Below are 11,714 nucleotides of genomic sequence, written 5' to 3'. Positions count from 1 at the left end.
CAATCAATCACCTTTATTTATATAGTGCTTTAAAAAAAATACATTGCGTCAAAGCACTGAACAACATTCATTTGGAAAACAGTGTCTCAATAATGCAAAATGATAGTTAAAGGCAGTTCATCATTGAATTCAGTTATGTCATCACTGTTCAGTTTAAATAGTGTCTGTGCATTTAATAGTGTTAAAGTCTTGTATCTTCAGTTCACCTAAGACTGTGGCTGAAGAAAGTTGTAGTTTGTGTTATTATTTCTCTTTCTTGCTTGCTTGATCACAGCAGGTGTTTGAATGACTGAGAGAATGTTGCAGGAACATTTTACTAACCTTAAAATAACATTATACTAATATCGAAACTGGACCTTTTTATGTTCTTGGAATGTTACAAATCAACGTTCCTAGAATGTTGAATTTTTAAATCAAAATTAAGTTGAAAGAATTTTTGAGAAACATCATACCTTTTAAAAATTTTCTTTTAACGTTAAGAAAACTGGACTTTTTATGTTATAAAGAATATGAAAATACCAGTTTTAATGCTATCCCACAATGCTTTGTGGTGTCTGTAAAATAATGCTTCTACAGTGTAGTTACAATAATATTACAGGACGGTCCATCAATTTCCCATCATGCATTTGCATTTACAATAAAAACCATGAATACAGTGTATTGTTGTAATATATATTGTAAAATTGCATCAGTTGCTAACAATGTGGATTAATATGCAATGTCAATATTTTCATATATTATGCCTATATTTTAATTCATATTTTAAAATTCCTTTAATAAAACAACATGCATTTTTGTTATTCATTACCTGTCCTTTATTTTGACAGATAACTTCTTGGGAAAAAAGACATTTGTCTGTAAACTGATTAAGAAATTGTTGCAATTTTAAACGTGAAGCACTGTATAATTTCGTTCACATTATTTAAATCATGCTTTCACCCGAAAATAATCAGTAAAAGAAACAGACAAACTCATATAGCCTGTAATATCCCGCTTGACTATTGCAGTCATTATAACCTGATCAAGCCATGGCTAAATATGTTTAACATGAATTCTTGCTGAATATGCAGTTATATTATGGGCTGCTGGCATGAATTGCACTCGTGATGGAGGCTCTTGGAGCGAGTGAAAACCATGACGCTCAGACTCTTAACATCCTCTCCTCACTCCAGTCAGAATCACCCCGCTCTGCTCATCATCTGCTTGGCAGCGTGTCTCTGTCAGACGTGTGGTGGAGGGTTGAGCCACTCGGAACTCGGAAAAACGATTTTCATTCAAACCGATGTAAATTACAAATTCGAGTTCATTGATAAAATCGATTTATAACCCTTCTTATAATTTAATGAAAAAAATAAATAAATGCAGCTGCATTTAAATGCCGGTCTGTAAAATATGTGCAAGATTTGCACTGCACGTGTGATGGTAGATGTGCAGCTTTTATTCTTATTTATTTTTATCTTCATTACAAATCTTGTTTGGTTTTATTTTGGATAATTGCATGTAAAAAAAATATTTATGTTGTAATGCATATGCAAAATGTGAATTAATAATATTCATATGCAAGTATTTGTGCAAAGATTATTAATGCGCATTAATGACAGGGCACATTAATTTTCAATATTCAACAATCAGTTAATGTTGCATTTCTCTCGTCGGAGAGAGCCAGCACTGTGAATTTCATCTTGCAGCCGACAAGAAAACATTTGTTTATCAATAAATAATTAAAATGTCTAATTTTTCACAATTATTAGGCTACTTCTGCATGTGCTTTGTGGCAAACGTAATGCATGTGCATTAGCGCGGAATATATTAAGACTTGATTATGTAAATTTAATATAAACCTCTGACTATAACAAATGAACGACTAGAACCAGAAAAATCTTACGTGGGGGCAGACCATTTTTTAGTCTATAACCAAAACAACAGTCCTATATAAACCGATTCAGCAACTTTGAAAGCCTCATAAGACACTGTCCATATGAAAAAAGCAAGAGATTCACACCTTGATGTCGACCCCCACAAGCCATACAGTACATAACTAGCCCCAAAAACCCAACCCCCACCAGCTGAACAGAATTCGTTTTTTGGCTGTGAGGAACGGTGTGCCTTCATGTTACTGAGTTGAAACATGCCTGCACTCAGCAGCACTACTCTTTGTATTCATTATTTTCTCGCAGCCCATATTATTATTTTCACAAGACCATAATGAGAATAACAAATTATCAATTAATAATTCATAATTATTTTACGAAAATCATTGTTATTTGTGATCGTGGATGTTTGCGGAACGCTTTAAGACCAAGCGAAATCCTCTGCTCCCGCCTCACAGCGCGCGGGACTCAGTCTGCAGTTTGACTTTACTAAATCAGAATGAGGCAAATACAACTTATTGATCAGGAGACCAACATTTAGCAAGCAGGGAAACATTCATTCTACCTGAAGGAAGACGTATTTCATTGAGCTAATGCTGTTAAATAGAGAGAGAGAGAGAGAGAGAGAGAGAACATTGGAGCTCATTATATTGAAGTACAAATCCAAACACCAGAAACGTTATGCATTTTATGAATAATGAAATGTTATGAAAAGTATGCATTTTATTTATTCACATGCTCTATGGTTGTTGTTATTTTAGTTCACAACTTTAAGTTCCATTGTTTAAAAAAATGCTTTATTGGCTAACGTTTCATAATCCTTCAGTTGTTATGCTCTAAAATCCAATGCCATTTGTAATTTCACAGTATTTTCAACTCCTAAACTAAACTAACTCCTAGGCTAAAGCGTAGAGGGGAGCATGCATTTGCAGTGGCTGGGCCATGACTCTGGAATACCCTGCCTTTAGAGATCAGCAGACATGGGGACTTGTGACTTGGTGACTTGGACTCAAGTCGACTCGAGTCGCTATTTTTAGGACTTGAGACTTGACTCGGACTTGGAAGTTAAAGACTCGGGACTTGACTTGACTTGAGACACGATGACTTGAATGACTTGAGTGTTAATCACATCATGTTTTCAGTTTGAATATAAAATATATAAATTATTTTTTTAAATAAAGTTGATTACTCAGCTGGAGCGCAGGCTGAGAATAGCGTCGTGACTGGATCAGGACACTATCATCAGTCATGCCCTCTCTACCTTACACACACCACGCCCACTTAAATCAGATATCACATCACATCAACATGTCAGCCTGAGAGGTACCGAGGGTCATCGCTTTTGTCTTCAATAGAAAACTTCAAAAAACGCGTGGAAAACGCTAGTCGCGCCGCTTTCTCCTTGTTTCCAAAGCGCTCGGACAGAAGTGCTCCTGGGGCGTCTGTCGTTGCTAAGCATCCATGACACGCTCTCTCTCATTGAAGACGCGGAAATTTCAGCAAAGGATAAATGGATTTGCAGCACTAAAAATCGCTCGCAGTAGCTCTGCTACTAAATTCGTTTCAAAATGGCAATCCATATACAGCTATGAACAGCTGTTCCTTCATCTTAGCTGAGCTTTCAACGTTGATACGGGAAAGGATGAAGCTGATTGGTTAGTTATTGTCACATGACCTGCGGTGCGCTTGCGGCATTCTGAAAAGTTGAGATGTTTTTAACTCGATGCGGTGCGACGCGCGCGCGTTGCTTCCATTATGAGCGCGCATACCGCGCGCCTACATTGGAAATAACGAACTTGCGCACGCAAAAGACGTGATGTGAACGGCCCCTAATGATCCGCTAGCAGGCAATCAAAAAAACGCATTCCAGGGGCGGCGCTAGGGCTGGGCTAAGGGGGCATAAGCCCCGAATATTTTGTTACCTTGTCTTTCTCATAGAGCAAAACAATTAATCAGAAAAACTAATGTAGCTGCCGCGATTACCCAATCATGAGAAGTGCATATATATATATATATATATATATATATATATATATTAGGGGTGTAACGGTTCACAAAATTCACGGTTCGGTTCGATACGATACACTGATGTCACGGTTCGGTTCGGTTCGGTTCGATACGTTTCCATACGTTTTACAGCAAAATGTAAAAACATCTCAACTTTTCAGAATGCCGCAAGCGCACCGCGGGTCATGTGACAAGAACTAACCAATCAGCTTCATCCTTTCCCGTAACAACGTTGAGAGCTCAGCCAAGATGAAGGATCAGCTGATCATAGTTGTATATGGATTGCAATTTTGAAATAAATTTAGTAGCAGCGCTACTGCAAGCGATTTTTAGAGCTGCAAATCCATTTTTCCTTCGCTGAAATTTCCGCGTCTCATGGAGAGAGCACGTCATTGTTGCTTAGCAAAGACAGACGCCTCATGAGCGCTTCTGCCCAAGCGCTTTGGAAAGGAGGAGAAAGACGCGCTTAGCGTTTTCCATGCGTTTTTAGGCACGATATGTGAACGGCCCCTAACTGTGCGTTCACACCGCCAGCGTCGAGAGCGTCAGAGTGGCCGGAAGTCATTCATTTTCAATGTGAGCCGGCGTCGAGCAGCGGCGAGGAGCGGCGCGGCGCGACTTGGCCGTTGAGAGCGTCGAGGAGAGTTGAAATCAGGGCAACTTTATGGTAATGATCTATGACGCGGTTGGGCAGCAACCAAACGGAACGTAGAAGTCCACCGCTTGAGAGGATTCCAGAGAACGCAGCTCCGACCATTAGTTCCCAATCACAATGGAGGACAGGTTGATTATTGCTGTTTCGCGTTTGCAATAATCTATGATGTGTCCCTGTTTACGTACAGGGACATAAAAAATAGATTAAAAGTGATACGTGGACCAAGGTGTCTGAGATTGTTCATTTTAAGTAAAGGATCTTAATATTTAGTCCACAACAATATTTAATGAGGTTAACTTATAACTTTACCCTCCTTGTGGTTAGTCTGCACGAGATCAACAAGCTGTTTGCTTTGCGACCGCTTTAAATTCAAAATAAGCATTCGATCTACGTCAGAGCGTCTGAGCGCTCACGAATCTTTCTGCAGCGTCGTGAGCAGAGCGGCAAGAGCGATTTTTGACGCTCTAGACGCCGGCGGTGTGAACGCACAGTAAGGCGCTCGCTCACTCAGCACGCGCTGAAGGCTCGTTGCAAAATGTCGAATGCCTTTAACAGACCAGAAATATAAGATCCTAAAATAACCAACAGGTCTGGTGTTTGGGTTGGATTCCCTGTAAGCTATAGTTTCTAAATGCTGCAGGGATAGTTTGCTGCGTGCATGTTTCTCCTTTTTTTCGTCTTTTCCCAGATAGTACTGACGCTGGTGTTTTTTTTTTTTTTTTTTTTTTTTTTTTTTTTTTTTTATTCCCGCTGGTGTACCCTGTCATGTTGCAGATGCGACATACAGTTGTTTTTTTATCCACCACTCTCTTGCCATCACCATTATAGCTTAAAGGGAATCCAAAGTGCACCCAAACACCAGACCTGTTGGTTATTGGAGGATCTTCTCATTTCTAGTCTGTTAAACGCATTGGCTATTTTGCAACGAGCCTTCAGCGCGTACTGAGTGAGCGAGCGCCTGCTGAGTAGCCTAACATAAACATATAAGATGGTGTTTTTTTCTTCTTCGGGAGTGTCAGGGGCGTTGCCTGTTACGTTGTTTGGGTTATTGGGCTACCTTGTTGAACGCATATCATTATATTTCTCTCTCTCTCTTTTTTTTTTTTTTTTCAAATATAATTAATTACTCCAACGAACCGTTCGGTATACATAATGCGTACCGCGTACCGAACCGAAAGCGTCGTACCGAACGGTTCAATACGAATACGCGTATCGTTACACCCCTAATATATATATATATATATATATATATATACAGTACAGAAAATAAATATGACGTATTTTAAGTTGTTTCATACTTTTTTGTTATGTACAGTACAGACCAAAAGTTTGGACACACCTTCTCATTCAAAGAGTTTTCTTTATTTTCATGACTATGAAAATTGTAGAGTCACACTGAAGGCATCAAGGGCTATTTGAGCAAGAAGGAGAGTGATGGGGTGCTGCGCCTCCACAGTCACCGGACCTGAACCCAATCGAGATGGTTTAGGGGTGAGCTGGACCGCAGACAGAAGGCAAAAGGGCCAACAAGAGCTAAGCATCTCTCGGAGAACTCCTTCAAGACTGTTGGTAGACCATTTCAGGTGACTACCTCTTGAAGCTCATCAAGAGAATGTCAAGAGTGTGCAAAGCAGTAATCAAAGCAAAAGGTGGCTACTTTGAAGAACCTACAATATGACATATTTTCAGTTGTTTCACACTTTTTTGTTATGTATATAATTCCATATATAATTCCACATGTGTTAATTCATAGTTTTGATGCCTTCAGTGTGAATCTACAAATTGCATAGTCATGAAAATAAAGAAAACTCTTTGAATGAGAAGGTGTGTCCAAACTTTTGGTCTGTACTGTACATAACAAAAAAAGTATGAAACAACTGAAAATACGTCATATTTATATTCTATACTCTGAGAGAGAGAAAGAGAGAGAAGAAAAGAAACAGTTTAATGTTATATGTAAACTGTGTTTGAGAGAGAGAGAGAGAGAGAGAGAGAGAGGTGTTCAGAGAGGAGTCTGTTGGATGTTTAGCTGTTATTTGTTTTATGGACTCAATGTTGAAAATGTAAAACATTTCAAACACTGTTGGCAGAAGTGAAAAATAAATAAATTTTAGGAAGTTACAATTTTGTTTGATTCCATGATGTATTTTACTGAACATGAGTATTTACAATGCAAATCCAAATTATTTTAATTTACTGACAGTTACTTATATCTTGTCTTTTAACTTTATTAAGATCAGATTCTGCAGGTAAAATAACAATATTAAGGTGACTTGACTTGGACTTGACTTGACATAGCTTGTGACTTGACTTGACTTGACTTGCCCAAGAAAAAAATACTTGGGACTTACGTGAGACTTGAAGGTTAAGACTTGAGACTTACTTGAGACTTGCACATGTGTGACTTGGTCCCATCTCTGGAGATCAGACTGGCCCCTTCCTTGTCTATTTTTAAATCCTTGCTAAAAACTTTTTTATTTTCCTTAGTGTACTGACTACTGTGTTATGCTACATTTTGAAATGGGTGGTTTTACATTTTTGTCTGGTCTATTTTTTTTATGTATGTGTAATATTCTTGCTCTTATGTAAAGCACTTTGGTCAGCCAGGAGGCTGTTGTAAATGCGCTATACACATAAATTGAACTTGAACTTGAACTCCTAAATCACTAACCGTTAAAGTCACAATTCTATAATGGTCAAATTTACTCAGGCCAATGGTATTTTTTAATGACATTTTATTATTATTATTATTTATTTATTTATTTTGAATAAATGTATCCTACATAAATAGGTGAAGCAAAACACATATTTGGATCGTCCCTTATTTTTTCCCTTATTTTATTAAAGAATAAACACTTATTTTCATGTGGGACTTCACCCACATTGTGAAAAACCCAGAGATCATGGTTTACCACCCCCAAAGACAGACTAACCATCGCTCCTAACAATTTGCTAAATTCTTTCTAAAATTTGGACATAAATTGAGATCCCCTGTCAGAAACCACGTCTTATCGGAAACAGGGCTGACCCTGACCCCTGACCCTTCCAACCAGTGACGCCACTCCTCTAATGCTAATTTGACAGCCAACAATTCTCTGTTACCAATGTCATAATTGCGTTCAGCAGGAGATAAACAATGATATTAAACTTTTTCAGGCTGGTCTTGATATTGTCCTTATAGCGTTTCTTTGGCACACCAGGGGCTCGCTGTCCTTTTAGCTGGGAGTACAGGATCTGCTTAGGGAGACGGTTGTTGGGCATGTGGATGACATGTCCTGTCCATCGGAGTTGGTGCTGCATTATGGTGGTAGTGATGCTGGGCATATTCGTTTCCTCCAGAATACAGGAGTTTGTACGTCTGTCTTCCCAGTTGATCCTCAAGATTTTTCTTAAAGGGGGGTGGGGGTGAAATGCTCGTTTTCACTCAATATCTTGTTAATCTTGAGTACCTATAGAGTAGTACTGCATCCTTCATAACTCCAAAAAGTCTTTAGTTTTATTATATTCATAAGAGAAAGAAAGTCTGTACCGATTTTTCCCAGAAAAACACGAGTGGCTGGAGGCGTGACGTGTGGGCGGAGCTAAAGAATCACAAGCACGAGTAGGCTTTTGCGTTGAGAGCGTTTGGAAGCTGTGACATTACCGTGAGGAAAAAAACATCCAAAACAAACCATGGCTAACAGTCAGATTTAGCGTATATTTATGATACAGAATCAGATCCAGAGGCTGAAATTTACCAAGAGCAGCATCATCAACGACGACTTTATGTGGTATGTACTGAAACTGTATATATTTGCTTAGCGGTTTTGGAAAATGACTAAGTTCCACTTTATGTCGTCTTTTTTTTTTTTTTTTTTTTTTTTTTAAGCTGTACATGTGCAAAGTGCAGTTTGATGACAACATCGCATGTTGTTTACTTGATGTGCTTACACGCTGATAGCTAAGTTAACAACACAGAGATATTTGAAGCAGTTTTACTCACCGCATGCCATTCCAACACACGATTGTGACCCTTTTTCGTTGGGACTGCATTATCCTTAAGAAATAAACGATGTGCAAATCCGGCATCAAACTGGGCCTTGTTTGTAAAACAAGCATCTTCGAAATGCAGGGAACAAACAAAAACACTTGCACAACTCTGTTGATGCTCTGTAAAAATAAACTCCATCCACTGGTCCCTAAATGCTGTTTTTTTTTGGTAATCTGTGCAGGGTTGTCTTGCCCTGGCAACCAAAAACACACTTCTTTTGTGACAATTCGGTCTCTCGCTCTGATCAGTGAATGTCTGTGCTCTGCTCTACGGGAGCGCACGCTCTTCCGGCAGAAGTGCCCTTAGGACCCATATAAGGAAATTCCGCTCCATCTAACGTCACACAGAGCCATACTCGAAAAAAACTTTCCGAAACTTGTGACAAACCAGAAGAGGTATTTTTGGAACAAAAATACTCCTTCAAACGTACAACTTAATTTTTGAAACTTTGTCCATGTTTAGCATGGGAATCCAACTTTTTAACAGTGTAAAAAACTCAGTATCCAAAAAATAGCATTTCACCCCCCCTTTAAGGCTCTTTGATGGAATTGTTCCAGTGCTCTCAGGTGTCTGCTGTAGGTGGTCCAAGATTCCGCTCCGTACAGCAGAGTTGGGAGAATCGCAGCTCTGTAAACCATGACCTTGGTTTGAGCCCTCAGGTCTCGGTCATCAAAGACTCTTTTCCTGAGTTTGGCATAGGCTCCGCTGGCACAGCTTAGGCGATGGTTAACTTCACAGTCTTTATCAGCTTTGGAAGAGAGAATGCTGCCAAGGTAGGGGAAGTGGTCCACGCTTTCCAGAGTGGTGTTATCCACTTTGATGATAGGCTGGAGTGATGGCTGGTTGGGTGGTGGTTGATACAGAACCTGAGTTTTCTTGTTGTTCAAGACCAAACCCAGGGCTCTGTATGCCTTGGCAAAGGCAAGAGTGTGCTGCAATAGCGTTATCATCGGCGTATTGTAGCTCTATGATGGTGGCATTTCTGACTTTGCTCTTGGCTTTGAACCTGTTAAGGTTGAAGAGCCTGCCGTCAGTCCTGTAAAGGATTGGGATCCCCTGTGGCAGCTCTTGGCCAGTAAGGTGGAGTATGGCTGCAATAAAGATGGCAAATAGGGTAGGTGCAATGATACATCCCTGTTTGACCACCGTTTCTATGGTAAATGGCTCAGATTCAGAGCCACTATTGAGCACTGTGGCTGACATGCCGTTATGCAGTAGCCTCAGTACACAGATGTATTTAGCATGACATCCATACTTTGATAGTATGCTCCACAGTGTCTGCCTATCCACGGAGTCAAGTGGATAGGCAAAAGTCTATAAAGTCTATAAGTCTATATAAAGTCAAGTCTATATAAAGTCAAGTCTATAAAGGCCATATACAGAGGCAGTCCCTGTTCCCGACACTTTTCTTGTAGTTGGCGAGCAGAAAAGATCATGTCACTGTGATTCAGGGAGTATCTCCTCAGATAGTGGTAGAAGGCGGTTGGCGAGGACACGAGCAAGGACTTTGCCTGTTGTTGATAAGAGCGAGTTGCCCCTGTAGTTTCCACATTCAGCCCTATCCCCTTTCTTGAATATGGTAACAATTTGGGCATCCCGGAGCTCTGAGGGTAGCTCTTCCCTTGATGAGTAGATGGTGGATGTGGTGCAAGAGCCTTGGTCCTCCTTCCTTTAAGATCTCCGCGGGGATCCCATCAGGACCAGTGGCCTTGTTGTTCCTGAGATTCCTGATGGCATTGTGAACCTCAGTTAGGGCAGGAGGTTCCCCCATGTCTTCTCTGATGGGACTCTGTGGGATATGGTCGGTGATGTCTGGTTTGGCTGAGCTGTCACGGTTCAGAAGTTCTTGAAAGTGCTCCTTCCAACGTGCGTTGATGGAGTCATTGTCTTTTAAAAGAGTCTGTCCATCTTTTGGGTGCAGGGGATTTAAGCCGCGGTGGCTAGGGCCATAGACAGCCTTAGTGGCACTAAAAAAGCCTCTGGTGTTACCTGAATCTGCCAGTCTCTGGAGTTCTAGAGACTTTTCTGTCCACCATTTGTTCTTGAGCTCCCTCGTCAATCTTTGAACATCAGACTTGGCTCTGGAGTGTGCTGCCCTTTTGGCCTCACATGTTATGTCATTTTGCCACTCTCGGAAGGCTTTTCGTTTAATATAAGATAAGTTGTTCTATCTCTGTGTCATTTTCATCAAACTAGTCCTGATGTTTTCTGGACTGATACCCATGAGTCATTGATGGCGGATTTGAGAAGGCCCAAGTGCTCTTCAATGTTATCAGGATATTCTTGCTCTCTTTTCTCAAGAGAGTCCTGAAGTAGCTGCTGGATGGCAGTTTCATTCAGGCTGTCAAGGTTCAGTCTTCGCCGTTTCTTCTTCTTCTGAATCCTCCTCCTTTTTTAAGTTTGATGGACATTGTGGCATTGTAAGGATGAAAGAACCTGAGATACTTTGATCTCCTGAGAAACAGACAATACAAACATACACGGGCATCTTTGAGACACCCCACAGAGTGGAGGAGCAGGAGACCTCCTCCCCTTCCGGCCATTTGTTTCATTTTAAATCCCTTCACCCATTCTTCCTTCTACTCAGTCTGCTCAAAATGATTACATGAAAATGTCAATGCAAGTGAACTAACACTCATGTCTAGTATCATTTGAAATGTCTCAGTGCAACTGGTACAATGGTCTCAATCTTACAAAAGTAGATTATAAGATAATACAGATCCAAAGAGTCAAGAGATATCTTTATTACTGTGATAGGAGTGCCCTTTCCTAGTGTCCTCCATGTAAATTACCCCCTGTTCCCATTGAGGTGTAAAACCACCCAGGCTTGGAACCTGAGTTAATGCAAATTCCAATGGTCAGTTTCTGTCTTCATCTCGGGGGATGTTTGTCTTGGTCTGAGGTATTTAAACGATTGCAGCAAGAGGATCAGGGCGATTTCTGTAGCCAGAAAGCTCGTAGTGTGTTGTGTGTCTCTTCACTTCATACTATGTATTTTCTAAGGTCAGGTATGCATATTTTACTTTTAGATTCATCTTTGAGAATTTGATGTTTTGTATTGATATGATTTGATGTGTTTCAAATGGATGTGTAATTGTCAAAATACATATCTACCTGACTGTTAATAAATTGTTACATTTTGATTCTATTC

This window comes from Carassius auratus, unplaced genomic scaffold (assembly GCF_003368295.1).
Source record: "Carassius auratus strain Wakin unplaced genomic scaffold, ASM336829v1 scaf_tig00217398, whole genome shotgun sequence".
In the NCBI taxonomy this organism is placed as follows: domain Eukaryota; kingdom Metazoa; phylum Chordata; class Actinopteri; order Cypriniformes; family Cyprinidae; genus Carassius; species Carassius auratus.
This window is presented reverse-complemented; position numbering follows the sequence as displayed.